Genomic DNA, 20,377 nt, shown 5'->3' on the forward strand with positions numbered 1-20,377 from the left:
AGCTGTTACTGCTCTCAGGATGCTCACAGTAAGAAAGCATGGCACGCCCCGACAATAGTCACATGAGGCAAGGAGCCTCAGCTCTCACAGCGCAGTGGAGGCTGCCAAGCACCTTTCTATGGAAAGAGAATTCAACTTTGCCCAACACCAACTTGTTCCTCTGCATTCTGTTCAGCTTGTAGACTGAGTTAAACCTGCGTTGAAGCACCTTTAGGAAGTGTTGTAGCCCCTGGACTAGAAACTTTCAATAATAGTGCAACTGCGTGTCCAGGCCGGTTCCGCCACTCCCAGTCCATGTGACCCTGAGCACATCTTACGGAGGAAATAGGAGCACTTCCCTTGTCAGGGTGTTATGAAGAATCAAAGGGTTAACTTGTGTGGGCACTTAGAATAGAACATGACAGAGAAAATGGAATATGCAAGACTGCTAAATTAAGAAACACACACGCCGAGTCTGACCCCAAGTCGGAATTTCTGAGTGCAATGCTGGAAAGCCTGCCCTTGAATCTCATGAACTCAAGATGGGACCTGCTGCACCCCTGCCCCTCAGGGTAAGCCAGTCATTCGACCCCTCCGCATGCATGTTTGTACTTGTTTCTCTTGTGTTTTCTAGAGAAACCCTGTACAAAGGTTATTCCATCAACATTTTTCTGCCCAGACTCATGAATTTTCTTACAGGCTAGCTCAAACTTTATTTGTTATAAATGACCCCTTTTAAATGCCTAAAGTGAGTGCTTTATAGAAGAATGAGAATTGTCTGTATGTTCACTGTGTTCACTCATTCATTCACTCTTCACTCATCCAGCAGCTACTTAATGAGCCACACCCTGGGCCAGACACATGCACATGCATGTACACACGTGTTTGCATGTATGTACATCTGTGTGCATGTGTGCCAGCGCACATGTGTGCCCGTGTACATGTGTGTACACGTGTGTGCATGTGTGCCCGTGTGCACAGGGTGTGTGGGGGGGTGGTGTTGGAATACATTCCCTTCTAGAGGACTCTTTTACAGCAGCCAGAAGTCAACCAATCAAACGTGCACGTGAGGAGTATGGAATAAAAAGAAACTTCAGGCCGTCAAAGAGTATTTCACTCAGAAAACTCTCCAGCCTCAACTCTCTCTGCTATGGGGAGAGAGGAATTGTGCCCCACCCTTGGTCCAACAGCTGCAGTGCAGAGCACAGCGGAGCTATACTCGCAGACTCAACCACGGCAGGTACCAGAGGGAACAAAATTCCGCCTCAAAGTCATTCACGGTGCAGGGAGGAGCTGATTGAGGAGCCGGGAGCAAGAGGGGTGGCAGGACAGAGCCCTGGGAGTGGCAGGGAACCCAGGGGCTGACATCCAGGTGTGGGCGCCACACACACTGGGCTGGGACCCTGGCTCTGCCACCTACTGACTGTGTGAAACAGAGGATTCTTCAGTGACACAGACACATAGTCAATATAGTAAAACATAGCACAAGTAGAACTGTACTTCCCATAGGGGCTCTGGGAAGATTATTGACATAATGCTTGCAAATATTTAGCCCAACGCCTAACACATTGTTCTTTCAATAGAAGAAAAAAAAAGGAGTTGTTGATATTGGTGGGTTTGGAGTTGATAATGGTAGAGCTGGGCGTCTTTGTTTAGTTATTATTGGGGTAATAAGTGTAACACAAGTTCATTGACAGGTATGAGAATACCAGCTGTCCATGTTCCTCCTTGGTCCCGTCTCCTGGCCACCTAAGGTACCTCTGCAGCCAGCCTAGGACTCCACTGACACAGTTAAAAACCAGTATTGCAGACAAATGAGCCTCGTGACGGACTCAAGACCCTGAGGTCTCGTAACACAGTCCCCTGCCCTCTCTTGTCCTTTCAGGATGGGCGGGACTGAGTTAAGAGACTAGTCCTATTAGCTTCACCAAGAGCTGCAGGAGCCCCGAACAAGGAGTTTCTGGGACGGGGCAGGGGGCAGGCAAGGCAACCCCGCCCGGTCCTCGAGGGCGCAGGGCCCTCTCCAGCGCTCTATAAAACACCAAAACACCGGCAGCTGGTGCGCTGCGGTCTCGAGGCTGGGGCGCCCTCGGAGACTGGGGCGCCCTCCTCGCCACCCGCGTCTGCCCCACTCCGTCCGCGGCAGCCAGCGCGCCAACGGGGGGCCGCGGCCTCCCAATGAGCCCACGGGCTGCCTGATTATTTCGCACTCACCGTGTTCCATTGTCTCAACAGATACGCAGTGATATGTGGGCCGTAGCCAAAGGCAGCAAGTCTTTCTGGAGAAAACCAGTTAAACGCGGAAACATCGGAAAGGAAGTGCAGGGTCAAGGTTGAGGGTGAGGGCCAGAGTATTTGGTTCAAATTCCAGCTCGGCCCCTCACTGCCTGGGGTCCTCAGGGTGAGGCCCCCTCCGTGGTCTGGAAACACAGGCCAGGTTATCACCGTGGGACACAGAACATGCCTCACCAAGGTGGCGCGAAGGCCCGGGGAGGCTCCCCTCGCGCTGCATGTGCGATGTCACGAAGCGCTCAGGGGCGCCCTGGTGCCCTGGTCTCCGCAGCCTCGCGCCTGCTGCCCGGAGCTGGGTAAGGTGGCCGCAGGCTCCGAGTCTCAGGCTCGGGGAGACGGGGAAGGACTACCGAAGGCAGAGGAAAGCGCTGGTGGAGTCTATTAGGGAGTCCCCACACAGCAAAGAAACAGATATTTGGGAAAACAAGAAATCAATGCGCTGACTGAATCACTCGATGGGCTCACTCGCTTAGTGCACAGCCCGGCTCTTGGCATTTGGGAGGAGAATGGATTTTTATTGTTTAATTCCCTGTAAGTGAAGGACTAGTGAATTGTAAAATACTGTTGCTAAACATGTAACATTAAGTATTGAACTAGAAAAAAAAAGAAAATCAATTCCAGGTTTGGTTGCTTATTAGCTTTTCTCAGGGAATTGAGAGTGAAGTGCCATTCCCGCTCTCGCTTTAATTCATAAAAGGCCGTGTGACACCTGAGCAGACACGTCTGCCCTCCAAGGGCATGGCTGTCACTCAGTGGCCCGCATCCCCCACACTCGTGGCTCGTCCATGCCATCGTCCCAGTGGCTGAGCGGGAGTTCAGGAGAAGGCGGGCTCTCAGAGTGGGGGTGCGGGGACTCCCCAGCTCTGCAGCGACTCCTGCTTCCTGGGGGTCTTCTCTGAGCATCAGCCTCCAGCCTTCCCCAGCCCCAGTTCCCTGCATGTTACCACCCCACCCAGCCATTCAAGGCAGCAGACCCCCCCCACCCCCCCCACCCCCGCCAACTGCAGGCGGTGCCCCCGCTGGTCTGTCTTCAGGGACCTGCACTGCTCTCTTGGGAACAGGGGTCTGGCCCCTGAGGCCCTGGAGCCCCTGTGGTCACCCATCCCTACCACTTGGCCAGCCTTGGTTTCTTACTCGACAACCCACGTGACGAGAAGGCAGAAGTCAATGTCTTTACATTGTTTATTTTCACTTTTTACATTGTTATTATAAAGTCTACTTTACAATTAATAACTGTTTACAATAGCTGACTTTGAAAACACAGCTTATGATTTAGGGCTGAAGAAATTGTACCAAAGCCCAGATTCGATCGGACTTTGCGCCTCTGAGATAAGACGCCTGCGCCTCAGGGGCTCTTTTCCTTCTTCGCAGGCCGTGCTCGCTCTCCAGGCAGCTCTCCTGAAGCCTGCTGATTAATTTTATTGTTGAGAGAGTCTGTCTTTCCAGGCTCTTTTGAAAGCTGCCTGCACGATTGCTGAGCTAGCACAGCCCTGTAGCTGCTTTGTTAGTCTATTCGAGAGCATCCTTCCCTCTCCTTCCCTTCCTTTCCCAAAAAACCCTTCCGTGATCACCATGTGCCAGCCCCGGGGCTTGAAAGGTGAGCCAGGGCACAGGTGTGACTGGAGGACGCACAGACTAGCGCGTGGCAAGACCACTGGGGCCTTACCATCCAGCACGAGCACCAGAAGACTGGACCCCAGAAAATGAATCTTCACCTCTCTACCCTCCGCTGCGCAGGGAAGGCTTCTCAGGAGAGGTGACATGTGAGGTGAGTCTTGACGGATTAGAGGCAGGAGAAAAGCAAAGGCTGAAGAGAGGTCACTCGGGAAGGTCAGGTTTGTTCAACAGATTGGGAAAGCTCACGGTGAGACAGGCCTGGGAACAGACAGGAGACAAGGCCGGGCTCAGCAAGGCCTGCTCCCCACACGAACGCTGTCCCCATCCTCCGAAAGGTCCTGTGTGGAGAAGGAGCGGGTTTGGGTTTGCTTTTAAGAAAGGTCCCTCCGGCAGCAACATGAAAAATGGATCTGAGGATAGGGAGAGACTGAGGCAGGGGACACGGTGGGAAATGGCAGGAGTGACCTGAACAGGGCCACAGCAGTGGGGATGGAGCCGAGATGAATCTGGGAGGCGCGGGTCCTCCCCGTGAGAAGCAGCTGCCTAGCTCAGGCTGTGTGTATCTTCTGGGTCACCGAAGCAGCCTTCTTAGTTGTCACTCTGTCCCCTCCCCAATCCGTCTTCTACCAGAAAGGTCATTCTAACGAATCGGTACGGGTCCAGTTTACTCAGCTGCTTAGAGAACGGTTTACTCCCTGTCAGCTACAGGGCGGTGCTCAAGGCTGGAGGCTGATATTTTGTCCCCAAAGTGACATTTAGCAATATCTGTAGACACTTTTGGTTTTCACGGTTGGAGGTGGGGTTGCTCCTGCCATCTAATGAGTAGGGACCTAGGATGCTGCTAAACATCCTACAATGCACAGGACAGCCGCTCGAATAGCCTCCTCTGTGTCATCTTTCCAGGCCCCCGGCAGTGCTAGCATCCACCTTCCTACTCTCTTGGACATGGTCCTATCACAGTGCTTCTCCTCTTATTTCTTTGCCTATTTAAAAAAAATGTTATGTTTTGCAGATTACAAAGATACTGCGATTGAAACAATACAATGTAAAGTTGTGTATATGCAAATCCACCACTTCTTGCGACCCACTCCCCCCCCATGTGAAGGATTCCGAATGTGTTCACTTTGTTCTGAGCTGCAGGCTTGCCCGCGGCCTGTGTGGATGCACGCGCACAGGGGTTTCTCGGCTGATTTTTCACGCACGGCTATGCCACTGGCCTTCATGCTTGACAATCTGTCATGGGCATCTTTACAAGTCAATAGATGTACATATATTCTTTTTTCTAAATTAATTATGCAAATATATGCAGATTTCTGTAACAAACAGAAAAGGGATCATAAGTGAGGAGTTTTATTTTTCTATTATGATGTTTTTCTTGCCCTGCACCCAAATCCTGTAACCAAGTAACCTGTGTTAACAAAACAGCTGTAAGTTCTTCTCTGCCTTTCTCATATAACTGTCTGCAAATTTACACACACACCTTTTTAGGTCACTGTTAGATTAATAAAAATAACATCATATGAAATACATTTCTTTACCTTTATTTTCTTACTCAACAATACCTCATAGAAACTTTCTAACTGCTTAATTATAATTCATTTTTTTAGGTGACTTCAAAACATTCTATTATATGGATTTTTCTGGGCTTTCTCTGCCATCGGCATGTATTTTTGCTACTACAAGCAATGCTCCTATGAACATTCTGGCACATGAGTCACAGCATATTGATGCTTTTACTACCTTAGGAGGGCTCGCAGGAGCGGAATTGCTGGGTTGAACGGGGGGGGTACTTTTAATTCTGAGAGGTGCTGCCACTTTACTTTCCAAAGGGCTGTGGAAGTTTACGCTTCCTCCAGCAACTTTTGAGACAATTTTCCCCTCATGCCCACCAGGAATAGTGTTATGATTTTTAATTATTTTTCCCAAACTCTTGAGAGTAAAAAGATATTTTGCTGTTATATTGATTTTAATTTTCTGACTATCTCACATTATATAAAACATAAACTCCATGTCCACACAAGGACTTGCACAGAAGTATTCTTAGCAATATTATTCAAAGAAAGCCAAAAATCCTCCATTACCTGGAGAGTATAGGTTTAAAAATAAAACCTAAATTACAAGATTAGAAAACACTTGAACATACTACTCCTACACGTAATCAGGATAATAAAGCTAATTAATCGAGAAGTATGCATAGAGACTACACACATTACACAGGCAATTTGACTAATTATAGTTGTATGATGCGTATATGTCAAAACATATTTTTTAAAAAGTCAAAGAGAAGTGGCCATCTGGGGGACATTTATAATAGTCTATAGATAATAGACAATAAAGAGGCCAAATCCCTCAATAGAAAAGTAGACGAATGCAACTGACCAGGGAAATAAAGTGAAGGAGTTTCGTTCGTCACAAAGGAATGCGTGACCGTTAGAAACAATAAAATTAACAGCACTACAGATCTCTGGAGTGAAAAGGCCTCACCTCCTGTAGGAAGCAGGCGACCCACTGGCGGAGTTTCAGTGGAGAGAGTTACTGAAGGGGCGTGAGGCCCGGGCGTGGCCCGGGGAGGGGACTGGGAAGGACAGGTAGGTTCTCGGCGCAGCAGCAGGCAGCTCTGCCTCCCAGGCAGGGGTCCGAGGAGGAGTCCATGTTTCTAGATCAAGGGCTGGGCCTCGGGAAGCAGCCCCTGATGGAAGCTGTGACCACAAGGGAGGCGAGCTCTCCCAGAACCGCGGGGGTGCGCAGGGAGGGGTCGGGACAGAGACCCCCCCCCCGCCCTCCGGCCCATGCTCTGCCATCACTGAGGCCCACCAGCAGAAAAGAGGGCGAGGGAGCCCCGGGCACCCGGTCACACAGTCGGCCTCCTGGGCAGAGCGGGGCGAGACAGGACAGGACAGGAGGCGGTGGGTGGGCCGGGCTCAGCCGGACTAGCCCTCCCGCCAGGCCCCTCGTCTGGAAGCCGGGCAGCCATCACTAGTGGTCCAGGGCTTATTCCACCAGGAGGAGTCTATGCACAGTCCCATCGCCACTTTTCCCCAAGGCTAATATATTAGACATTTAAATAGCTCTAGTGGATCAATAGAGAACGAAGAAGGGCATTCAATGGAAAGGAGCCACAGCACAAATCCGGTTCACAAATGAAGCAATTCTCCCCGTTGGTAGTCAGCTAAAAGAATGAGCCCAGTTTGTAATCAAACTACTGCAAATTAACGTAACAACCGAGTGTCATTACTTATCTATTAAACCCACAGGGTACACTGACCGGGAGCCTCCTGCTGTCAGGGGCGGAGGTAACTGCCTCCCACTGCAGGACCTTAAGTGGCTTCATCTTTTCCAGAGGGAACCTGGGGAGATTCATTAAAAGGCTTCAAAAAGTGCTTCCACCTTCTCCCCCAGTAACTCTACTTCCAGGAATTTGCCCGAAGGAAATACCCGGAAATGCACCTGTGACCTTGTCATCACAGTGTCTACACTAGCGATAAATTAGAGAAAAATACTCCCAAGAGGAGATTTGTGAAAGGAATTGGGGCATGGCACAGAAAGAAATGCCCTGAAGCCCCTGAAATCACGATGCCGAGAGCACTTAGTGGCGTGAGATGGTGTGTGTGGGATTACAAAGTGAGGCGTCATTAAGCAAAGTATTTGAAATGAAAGCCAGGATCTGCTATAGAGTCTGTGGTCTTAATTGTGTTAAAACAGAGTATCTGTCTGTATGGACATGTAGTCTCAGTTTGGCAGCACTCGAACTCTCCACCTGGGTCTTTATCTGTACAGCTAGAGGTAGCGATAGATAGAGGTAGAAATTCTTACGTCTGCAGTGCGTGTCTATTTCTGCATGTAGAGAGAGGAAGACTAGATACTGGAAGAAGTTACACTAAATTTTAACGGTTTCCATCTGTGGAGCAAGATTACAGGTAACTTTCAGATTCTGTATACTTTTATTTCCCACAGCAAATATATTTTATCTATTGAGTTTTGTAGAGACAGGCATGGGTATCCCAGAGATCAGTTCATCTTCTCTTTGGCATACGCAGGGTCCATTTCCCCCTCCGCTGCGTCGGTAAGTATGTTAAGTTCCCGGGTAGGAGGTGGCGCTCCTAGAGCTTGAGATGAAAGCCTGTGCTCTTTCAAGAACATCGATACGCCTAGCTCTATGAAGCAGCTCCCTGGTGAGGCCCTTACTGTTGTGAAAATAGATAGTTGGATTTTTAAAATCTAGATTCTAGGAGATAAAATGAAATCATCTCTTTGCATGTGATCCAGCCTCTGGTTTGTGTCCCACTGGCTCTCTAAACTGGGGCTGCCAGTGGATGGACCAGCTCACTAACTAATGGGAAGTTTGCAGGAGAGACCTGTGGCGCAAGCAGCCCTGTGTGAGGCGGTTTCGCTCTGTGCGCCTCGGCTTGTAGGTGCTAGATGGCCGAACACTGGAGTAAATAGGAGGCCACGCCTCAGGCTGGAGTGGCCGGCTCCAGACAGGGCCAACTCTCCAATCAAGACATGTCTTCATCTGTACAGTGTGAGAGTCAAATAGAAAGTTCTAGTTCCTCCAGAAAGAGGCTCTAGGCTTTAGAGCTCCTACACAGACATTTCTAGGCCCCAGGTCTGGCCATGGCCAAGCAGGTGCCCACGGCTCGTCTGGGAGGCACAGGGCTGCTCACTGGACCGTGGGGACAGGAGCATGAGAAGACGGAGGGTGGGACTGGGAGCTGGAGCCTTTAGAGCCTCAGGCCAGCTAGAGAACGGAGCTGGGCCCTTCACATCAAACCCACAGCCACCACCCCGGGGGCAGCAGCACCCAAGCTGCTGCAGGCACAAGCAGCGGGTCAGCGCTCGCTCCGCATGAGCCGAGCCAGGCTCCCGTGAGCCCTGTGGGCCACCTGGGGGAGGGCAACTGCACCCAGCAACCGTCCTCACCCACTCCCGGTCTCCCCGCTGCCATTCCTGAGTCCCTGACAGTTACCCTGAAACTGCAACAGGGAGGGCAGCCTGCCCGCAGACTCAGCGCCTCAAACCTGAGCACGAGTCGTGCTCGGCCACCCTGAGCTCAGCTGCCCACTCATAAGTGTCAGCCGCCCCCGGGTTAATAAGGTGCCTGATCAAGAACTGTGGGCGCCTGGGTCCCAGCCTGGCCTGGTCCTCGTAGCCTCACCTGACACTGGAACCAAAGCCCCTGGGTTCTGCTCTCAGGAAATGCAGCTCACGTTCTAATCTGTGGGCGTGTTTCCTATTGTTCTCAGTTTTGGTCACCGAGCTGGGGTGTCTGGAAGACAGCCACGCAGACAATGCCCATGGCGGCAGGTGGGCAGAGGGTGATTTAAATCACTGACTTCAGAGGTCCTGATGGAGACAGTGCATGGTCAGGAGAGGCCGGCTGAGGTGCAGGGATGCAGGAAACGCCCGCATTGATGGCTCCGAGGACGCCAAGACCTGCGAGGCCACGATGGCAGCTGGGACCTGCCTCCCAGGCACGAGGGGATCAGAATGACAGAGTGACGGGGTGGAGCTGGAGACCACGCCTGAGGTGCGAGGCCCATCCGGGGGCTGTGTAACCGTCAGACGGCAAGGAGGTGGGGTGGAGATGGGGCCACAGCCACTGGCATGAACTTAAACGGGACAGAAGCCTTTACATGAAGACTGAGGAGTTACCAGGAAAACAACAAGCAATATATATTTTAAAAGGAAAAAATGAAGAAAAATAATCAGCCATAATTTTACAAGCCAAATAAAACCACTAGTTGTCATATGTCTGTCCAAACCTTTGCTTAAATATTTTGTTTGTTTTTAAAAAGCACTATAACAATATATCATTAGCATCTTCCCAGAGCAATGCCTGAAGAGTTACATCATTTTAATAAATGCTATTACGTAGATTTAATTATTTTCAATAATTTCTTATTGTTGAAACTTTGCAATGTTTTTATATAAAAATATCAGTATGATAAGAATAAATCATAAGCTAGCTCCCCTCACTTCTTTAAAAGGAGAGAAACTAGTCCATTCACAGCGGGCTCTGGGGTGGCCCCTCCGTCTCAGCGGAGCCGGCTGGAGGGAGGCCGCAGTAGGCGATCCCCCTGCACTCAGGCCAGGGTCACTGTCACGCTGGGGCTCCCTTCTTCCCAAGGTGCTACTCTTCTGAGAATAATCTAAACGCCCCAAGCCCCACTAGGCCCTCAAATTTGGCCAGAAGGTATCTATATGCCAGTTTTTCCTTTTACTGAGTTTAGTTCACAAACCTGAGAGCTTACTCAGGGCCAGCGTTCCGAGGTCGTACAAATTTACTCATGTGTCCTCACAGTGACTCTCCAGGGTAGATTTTAGTGCTAGTTCCCATTTCACTCTGGCCAGGCTATGGCCGGGAGAGGCTGCTTAGCCCAGAGTTACCCAGCTGGCAGGTGGCAGGTGGCAGGTGGCAGGGGCAAGGCAAGGCAGCACGGCCCTTTTTCCTGTCGCTGGTAAAGGACAGCTATTGCACAGAAGTAGCACAGGCTTGGAGTCCCAGGGGTGTGTGTGTGTTTTCCCAAAAGAGAGCAGTTTTAACAGATGAGACCCCTTTGTCTGTATTTCCTGACAGGTGGTCACCAGCCACAGCGTGATGGCATCGGGCGCAAGGAGCCGTGACTCTTGCGTGTTTAAAGGCCGTCCTTTCTGTTACATGGCCCAAACTTACTAGGACATGACCTTTCACACCTGAGAGAGAAGCTCAGCTTTACCTGGAGAACAGAAGTGGTTCCTGCATCTGGGCGGCTTTCATTGTGCCAGGGGACCTGCTTCTTCCTGCCTTGGTGACGCAGGAGATGCCTGCTTCTGGGACTCAGTTACTCCCGCAGGTGACCAAAGGTGGCCCAAGCTGCCGACAGCCGAATATTCGCAGGGATCGACGGAGCAGGACAAAGCTCACCTTTAACAGAGGACTAGATGTGAGTTTACCCACAGGCGATGGCAGGGGAGTGATGTCACATCCGCACGCTGAAGGCCGAGGTGTAGCTGGAGTCAGCGCCACGGCAAACGGCCGCGCACCGGCCCCGCCGCTCAGCGCGGCCCCCGCTCCGTCCCAGCAGGTCATTTGCCTTCCACAGCACTAGTGGGAGGGCCGCTCACCAGTTGCCTCGCTGTGAGGTTCGAGTTCGGGTAGACGACAGCAAATGAGGCCACCTTTCAGCAAACAAGAGTACCCAGTGTGTTCCCAAAGGCACTGCGCGTGGGTGCTGCTCCGGGGATTCAGGGCTGGGCCAGAAGGAGGTTCCCCAGGTGCAGGCCGGGGCTTGGATGCTGGCGGGATGTGGGCCCGGCTATGTTCCTCCACATGCTGGTTGGGGGCCTTCGGCCAGTCGTTCGGCATTTGGATCTAAGCAGCCTCATCTGAAAAATAAACTTTCGAGGGAATTAAGGGAGGTGTCATATAAAGGGCTCCCAGCTGGCATTCCTAGATGTTTGTTAGCACTCCGGCCAATACAATTTATCAAACCCGTTATACAGGCCACCTCTTGCAGGAAGCCTTTCTTAATTTTGGAAGCAACATCTCGACACTAAGAGCGGTTTGCAGGCCGGTCCTCCACCCTGAAGCAGCAGGGTGCCCAGGCAGCAAAGCCATCACCTGCAATCCCCACCACATTGCAGTGGGTTCTGGGACATGATCAGAGATGACACAAACACACACACATGTTTCTGTGTGTACACACACGTGTATAAACTGAGTTATTTATACATATTAGCTTATTATAGAGTTAAGAAACAACTTGAATTTTTAGCCATATTTTGTGAAGACCCAGCCACGTTTTAGAAGCAGGTTGGGTGAGCCTTAGGCGACGCGGGGGTGGGGTCTTATCTTTCAAACAAGTCTCAAAAGTCTAGGTGGCCAAGAGCCCTAGCTGTGCGTCTTTCATGGTCACCTTAAAGGCTCCAGTTGCCTACACATATGTGTTTGGACCATGGAAATCTTCATCCCTATGTCAGGAAGCAAGATTTGGGGGACCTGTGATCCTAAAAGCCAGGCAAGCAGTAGAGCTGGCTCCAGGCTGTGGATGTGATCACAGAGGGTCCAAGCCAAGAGCTGAAGTACAGGACAGCCTGGCTGCAAGGTCAAAGGCTCCAGGTGGCTGCCTTAGATTTAGGAAAGGGAGGGAGAGAGAGGGAGGGAGGAAGAGGCAGGGGGAGGGGGAGGAAGGGGGGGGGGCTAGACAGGAATGGTGAGGAGCCGGTGGGAAGCGGGCTGCAGACCCCCCGGGACTGTGCAGCGATGCGGAGGCCCAGCTTCCCCTCCGTCTCTGCACCACCAGTTCTCCATCTCAGACCGTGAGCAGAGAAACCGGACACTGAGAACAAACCAGCCCCGTGAAAAACAAAGGAAGAGCCCATACTCTCCTATTTAATGAGCTTCTACAGCTCAACAAGGAAAAGAAAAACCTGCCCACTATAAAAATGAACTTCCAGAGGAACGGAAAGGAGCTATGGACAGCCCATAAATACGTGAAAATATTTCACACCATTCTTAGTCATGAAAATTCATTCAGATACCACTGGACATCATCAGAATGGAAATGCTGAAAGGAACGTCTGAGGTGAAGCTGGGGAGGGAGTGGAGCGGCAGGAACTCGCCCTCCGGCGGCTGCACAGGGGCTGTCCCACCCGGTGCCTAGGACCTGGCCCAGCCTCAGGTGACGAGTTCACATGCAGACTGCCCTGCCCAGCCGGTCCACTCCCGGGCCTACATTCCGGAGAAACTCTTGCGTATGTGCCCGGGAGACACGTCCGAGCGCCGGTCCGCAAGGGAGGGTGACACAGAGCCTGGCGCGTGGGACAGGGAACGCTGGCAGCAGCCGAATGAACCCGTGGCTGCAGCAAGCGTGGGTCTCGGGTGATAAGCTTAACCGCAGAGAGCAAGTTTTAAAAATGCATTCTATATGCTTTGTAGATTTTCTAAAAAGGTAAAAAGGTGTTTGGGGATGCATACCTCTGGGGAAAATCCATAAAGTAAAGCAAGAAATAACTAACAAACTATCTGAAGAGCGGTTACCTCCGAGCAGGGGCCATACGAGGAGGTGATCAGAAAGCGACAGGGAAGCCTTCCAAAGCTCTGATCATGTGCAACGTTCCAGCTCTCAGGCTTCGTCACAGGTACTTAGATGTTTGTTTAAACGCTATCTGAAGCTACGCACATCCTTTTTATGTACTGTTCTAAAAAGATACGTTTAATAAGTAAAAATAATTTTAAAATGAAGTGCAGTCTGAGGCAGTGAGGCCATTTGCAGCCAGTCAGCAGGACGGCTGTTGTACAGTCCCCGCCAAGGAAAGGGTTGGCTTAACCATGTCCCTCGAGTGCGGGGGAAACCGTGCGGCGTTTACCTTTCCCTGCCTGGCTTACTTCGCTCGGCATAACCCCCTCTGGACCCGCCCGTGTGTTACAAAGGACAGGCTTTTCCTGGCTGCGCAGTGCTCCACGGCAGGCAGGCGCCCGTCACGTCAGCCATCACTACGTGGGCGCCCGGCTGCGTCTGTATCCTGGCTACTGTCAGTGCTGCTGCAGTAAACGCAGGGGTGCCTAGGGGTGCATGTATCTTTTCAACCAACTCTGCGTAATGAAAACATCTTCACAGCTTCAACCAGAGAAGGAACAGGTGAGATGCACCCGTGTGATGGGGGCCCCCGGCAGGTCCTTCACAGGTAGAAGTCCTTGGGACATTCTCAAATCCAGTGTTTGAGAGCTAATAGTCATTGGGCACTTACTATGACCGAGCTACTCCCGAAGTGTCGTATAAAAACTATTTCATTTAATTGTCACAAGACTCAGTTAGGCAGATATGATGCTGGACATTTCCCAGTGAGGCACCGGGAGCTGAGCCGTTTGTTCACAGCGTGGTGGCTAGAAAGGGGCATCGCCTGGTAGCCAAGCAGCCCCGCTTGGCCCCAAAGCCTGTGCCCTAGACCATTAAATACACTTTCTCTTTGAGTTTATATAATTGCACTTAAATACAGGAATCCGAGTACAAAAACCTAAGAATCTGAGGCCCAGGTTTCCATTTGTCCCTCTTTTCTGTTGGACAGCGGGCTTGCGAGGCCACGGCCTCCCCCTCGGCGCTTCCTGCGGCGCCAGAGGCACGGAGCAAGGCCGGGCGGTGGGCTGGACGCAGGACCCGGCCCAGGGCTCCAGACCTCCGGGGAGGGCGGGCCCAGGCCCCGGGTCTTCCGACGGCATTTTCAGAAATCGGTCAGAGGAATAGCAGCTTTCCCTTTATTAGATTTCCAGCTGCCAAAAAGTGTTTACAATGTTTAGAAGATTTCAAAATGAATCTATATCCTCCTGACTCCTCATGTTTATTCCTAGAAATTTAATCTGCAAACGCCCAGACAGGCCGGCGGTGTCCCCGCCAGCTGAGGGTGCCGGTTCCTTCTTGGGCGGAGGCCCCGGGGTTTTCCTCCGGGGCGAGCACTCCTCTGTGGTTTGGGCAGCAGTGTGAACAAAGGTGCCACGTGTCCTGTTGCCCAGATGGTGGACAGGACACAAGGTAAACCTCAAGGACCCTGGCCTTGGACTTCAGTGAAGGTGGCTCACGGGATGGTCCGCGGGGATTCCTGTCCCCAGCAGTGGCCTCAGTGCACTTGCCGCCCCTTTCCCTTACTTTCCATTACTTGGAGGCTCAGAGCTTCCCAGACCCATATGCTTTCTTTTTTTTTTTTAATCCTCGCCTGAGGCTGTTTTTCCCCTTGCTTTTCAGAGAGAGTGGGAGGGAAAGGGAGAGAGAGACGTCACTGCGAGAGACACATCAAAGGTCCCTCCTGCAGAAGCCCCCCCAGGGCAGAGGATTGAGCCTGCAACCGAGGTACGCGTCCCTTGGCTGGAATCGAACCCGGGACCCTTCAGTCTGTGGGTGGACGCTCTAACCACTGAGCCAAACTGGCCAGGGCCAGATCCATCTGCTTTCTGATCCTTAGTTATTCAGTTTGTGATTCAAATTTGTGAATTAGCAATCATTCCAACACATTCTTTCTCCCTTCAAGCCAGTCATGATTGATTTCTGTTTCTTAAAATTAAAGGATCCTGACTGAAATATTATCCAAAACATGTAAGACATTCGTCATTATATTGTTCATAATAGTGAAAACGGGACATTCCTTCCCTGGCCAAGCGGCTCCGCAGGTTGGAACACCACCCCTGGCGCCAAAAGGTCTGGGGGTGAATTCCAGGTGGAGACACATAGTGGGGCTGCAGGCTCGAGCCTGGTCAGGGTGTGTGTGCAGGAGGCAGCTGATCTGTGCTTCTCTTTCTCAAAATCAATAAAAACATGTCCTTGGGGGAGGATTGAAAAAAAGGAGGAAATTCCTTAAAACATGGAAATAGTTGGACATAAATAAGGGTTTATTTAAACAACAAAGCATTCTACAATAACTTGAGTCTGTGACGTAGACATAATCATTGACTTGCAAAATGTTTGACATATTGTTCAGTGGGGAGCGCGAGGTGCGGAGCAGTGTGTGTGTAGGTGTGGCCCGCTGTCCGACCTCCCTACTCGCCAGCTCTCCCGTGCTCGTTTCTGGGAGGCGGGGCTATCAAGGGTATGTGGCTTCACTGTATTTCCTAATGTTCCTTCAATAAATTTGCATTTCTTAAGAGGAAAACATTCTTTTAATTTATGGTCGCTTGAACAAATAATGAATTTTTCCAGAGGAATTTTTAAGCCACAGATCTAGGAAACGAATGTGCGAATTCTGCATATGTGGTTGGTGAGTGTTCCAATAAAGCATCACAGGTTTTCATGGGACTAGATTCCTGTTCCACATTTTTTGCAGCATAAGTGATGAGCCAAACCAAAAAAAAAAAAAAAATCCTTGAGGAAGAATCAGTGGCTGGAAGAAGGGAAACAACTACCGGTCAGCTTTATCACACGTCAGACTGTGACTAGTTTTGCTTTAAGAGTCAGAGTTGAACACTGAGAAAGTCACCAAACTGGAGCCAACAGAAACGCGTGTGGCCCTGGATGTGTCACTAACCAGCCCTACATCAGCGGGCGAGTCTCCTAACCTTTTAGTCCTGCTCACATATAAGATGAGAGACAGAACTAGAGTGTGCAGTTTCTCTAGAGTCTAAGAGCCCTCCGTCTATCAAAGGGAAGCGGGCACAGAGGCCGGTTTCCATGCTCAGCCTGTTGCATCACCGTAACAACCCTCTGGTCACAGCACCTGGTGTGAAATGAGGGCCCCAAACCAGACCACAGTGGTGGACAAGTGGGACAGTCCTCAGCTTACTCCGTGGAGGGGAAGTCCACCGTTAGACGTGGGTGTGAGCCCCAAACAGAACCAGGGAGATTGGCACCAAGGGCGTCTCCAAGGTGGGCGGGAAGGAGCCACCTCTTTCTGCGACAACGGACAGCGGCCAGGCGGCTGCGCTGGGGCCCGTCTTTGCTGCCGTAGCAGAAGCTGGATATAAAGTTTACCAGTGGGGGGATCGAGGGGAGAAGCGAAGACTCCAATAGTGTCATCTGAGCAGCTGAGCCCAGCCGTTCCTGAAACCATTATGGCAGCCGATCACCTAGCTTCCCTTGTGGAAAGCGTGACGCTGTTTAACTAGGGCTGCCCCGTGGTTCATTTTATGAACCCGGACCGGGCTAAGGGATTCCCAGACGGCTGATAGCACAGCATTTCTGGGTGTGTCTGTGGAGGTTTTAGAAGAGATCAGCATTTGAATGGGTGAAGTGAGTGAAGCAGAGGGGCCCCCAATGCCTGTGGGCACTGAGGGCCTCACTGAGGGGGGCCCAGGCCCAGCCAAAGGCGAGGAGGGGAGACAGCCCTCCTCCCTTCTCTCGCTCTGGGACAGCAGGGCCCCTGGTTCTCAGGTTTTTAGAGTCAGGTGGGGACTTACACCATCAGTCCCCAAGCCCCACACCCCTTCTCTCCCACTCCAGGCTGGTGCTCTCCCTGGAAAAGGGCAGGTCATGGGACTTTTCAACCTCACACCCATGTTACTATAACACACACACACACATCCTATAGGTCATATTTCTCTGGAGAGCCTTGGCGGATACAGTTTCCACTGCTTATATCACCTCTTCATAGGTATATAGAGTAAAACAGCAACATTTTAATCCTAACAACCAAATAACCACACACCGACCTGTGCAGGGAGTCACTAATTCCAGCCTCATTCTGGCAAACACCTTGGGCCACGGGCACTCATCCTCATTGTAAGCTCGAGGAATTGAGATTCAACAAAATAATTTGCTCAGGACCAATCAGTTTGTCTTATTTTTTGGAAAGAGTAAAACATGTTAGTGATTAGCAATTTTTAGGTTATTTGTTTCCCATGAGACTTGTTCACAAAACTAAGATCTAGTTTTCACATCTCACTTTTTACTTCGTTTATGATCTAACATTTATATAGCATTTAGTTTTAGGCAAATAATTTTGTTATTTTCAATGATTCATTCTTTACCAACAAATGTGTGTGGTAAAAGCCAATAGTTGTCCCCACTCCCCACCTCCTCCCGTGGCAACAGGGGCAGGACGCGTGGGAGGAAGACGGCCTTTCCCAGCTTCTCTTGCAGCTACGTGGTCACGTGGCGAAGTCCTAACCAAGGAAATGTGAAGCGGACGTGCCCTGCGGCAGCTTTCTCAGACAATCGGGATTTACCCTTTGCTCTTTCTATCTTTGTTCGGTTATCCATCAGCAGAAACATGAGTGTGTTGGGTGGAGATCCAGCCATCACTTGGATCATGATGGAGATGCAGTTTTCTGGAAGGAGCTTGGGTCCCGGGGATGTTGTGGGACATGCGGGGCACAGCCGCCATACCAGCCCTGGATGGCTTCCCCTCAATATAACAAGAGGGAGATAAACTCCTGTTCTTGTTGATTTTTTTTTTTTGTTTTTTAATATGTTTCTATTGATTTTTAGAGAGAGAAGAAGGGAGAGGGAGAGAGAGATAAAAACACTGATGAGAGAGAAACATCGATCGATCGGCTGTCTCCTGCATGCCTCCCCCTGGGATCGAGCCCACAGCCCTGGCCTGTGCCATGACCAGGAGTCAAACTGGTGACCCTTGGTGCCTGGGATGCCGCCCAATCCCCTGAGCCACACCAGCTGGGCATACACTCCTTTTTTAAGATACTATTTTTTAGTCTCTCTAGGTGCTGCCAAACCTAATCTTAAAAGTGATCCATTTTATTTGCCATATAATAGAAATGTAAAACTTTACAGTGGGAAGGAAGCTTTCGGGTTGTGAAGTCCCACACCCACAGGTTAGAAATGGGAGCCCTGAGTCTCCCAAGACTGGAGTGTTCTTTTAAAAATGAATCAATACTTATCCTTCATTACGTTAAATACCCTTACATTTTAATCCAATTGCACAAATTTCATGGCACCCTAATTTCTCTGATTATTTATTTATTAATTATTTTTTTAAAAATATTCTTTATTGATTTCAGAGAGAGGAAAGGAGAGGGAGAGAGAGAGAGAAACATCAATGATGAGAGTCATTGATCGGCTGCAGCCCGCAACCCGGGCCTGTGCCCTGACCGGGAATCGAGCCCCGATCGCCTGGATCCTAGGTCAACACTCAACCGCTGAGCCACACCTGGCTGGGGTCTCTGATTATTTAGACAATTTAGTTTTGAACTCGCCTAAGGAATCAATAGAAATAATCAGAAAAATAAAATATGAACTTTAATTTCAGATATTCATGAATTTGGATGCCAATATCAGCCACATTTCGGGTCTGGAACTTTCTGGTCCATGCTCAGTTCAATTACTTGTAAATTTGGGTTGATAACACCTAATTCATAGGATTTTAGTTGATGTCTATGAAAACATGAGTGTCTGGCACACAGTAGGTGCTTAATCAATGACTTTATTCTTTGGTATGAGAACACAGCTCTTATCTGCAGTTTGAACAGTGTAATGTGACCTCACAAATATTTATTTGAAAGGCAGACAAGACCTGGGCTTGAATCTCAGTTACCTCATACACCAGGGATGTGATTTTAACCATACTTCTTAGATCCTCATTTTTAAAGATGCAAAATAGGATTAATTGTATATCACATGGGTTGTAACAATAATAAGCTACAATGTAACTAAAGCATCCTATATATAGTAGATTTCCAACAAATAGAAGCTCCTGTTCATATTGTGCCTCTCCTGCCACCGGTGACATCTGTGTCTTAACGTCACAGAGGTTATCTGGATTGGGGGTAACGAAAAGAACCCCAGTAAATCCTGATTTAGGGATCTTAAAATTTTTTAATTGCCCTACTGAAAGACATGATGAGACAACTCAAGTTGAAATTAGTTTTGCTTTCGGGGTAGAGGGGCGGGCGACAATGAAGGAAACCCAAGGAACACCAGCTCGAGCTCACACGCCTCCAAGAGAACAACTGGCTGCGTTGCTGAGGCGGTGAAGGAGGCTCAGGAGTGGCGGAAGCTGCATCTTTAGTCCGCACATCACTGAGATGCCATTTTCCTATATGCTTATTTCTGTCTCTGAGTCACAGCTCTACCCTCATGTGCTTTGGCTTTTTTATTAAACAGACTCTCCCTAAGTTTATATCCTTCCCGCGTAGCCGTCTATCAGTGAGAATGTCACTTACCCGAAGGTAAAGCAGTGGAGAAGCAGACCAAGGACGTCTTCGGGTGCATACCGGGGGCAGGAGCTTCATCAGGAGAGCCAGGGGGGCCCCGAAAGTTCTCAAGCCGGAGATGCCGTTCTCTCCCCAGAAGAGAAAATGCAGGAGGGTTGCAGGAGTCAAAGCACCGGGATTAGTTAGAAGATAAGACGGCTGCAGGAAGAGGCCGAGCATTAGGCAGTGAACCAAAGTGATGGGAGCGAGGACAGAGGAGAGAATCCGGAGCCAAGAAATACTTCTGAGGCCAGCGGGAGGCTCTGACCGCCCTGTGGGAGGGGCCGCGGCCTGGGGCTGGCCGGGTGTGCCTAAGCTAAGTGACCGCGCAGGTCCAGACGAGTGGCCTGGTGCTGGAAGCCTGAGGAGGGGGGTGAGGGGAGCTGCGGGGCTCGGCGGGCGACGTGAGAGTGACTGGGCTCCGTGGGCACAGGGCTTCACGGCTGGGGGTGTGCCCAGGGCCCTGCAGGAGCATGGAGACCGGAGGTGCAGGGTGGGAACCGACCAGGGACTGGTGTCCGAGGCCCACGTCAGGCGGATAAGGACAAGCTGGGGGAAGGAAACCGCGATGACGAGGTGCCTGCGGCAATGCCGGTGGCAGGTATCTTATCCGTGTGCTTCTCAGCATCACGGCGAGTACCTGACGTGCTTCAGTGTGTGCAGGACTTTCCTTGGCAGCACTAAATGCTCGATGGGAGGAAAGTTTATTAAGGATCAAGAAGGAAAGAGTTTGATCAGTGATATACGTTGCATGTATGTGTGCGTCAACTCAGCACGTTGTACACCGGAAATACATTAGAAATATACCAAAATGCTGTCCCTTACGCTTCAGTAAAGCTAGGAAATTATCTTTAAAAGCATTAACAGTGTTTTCAAGGG

This window comes from Miniopterus schreibersii, assembly GCF_964146895.1.
Source record: "Miniopterus schreibersii genome assembly, chromosome: 3".
NCBI lineage: Eukaryota > Metazoa > Chordata > Mammalia > Chiroptera > Miniopteridae > Miniopterus > Miniopterus schreibersii.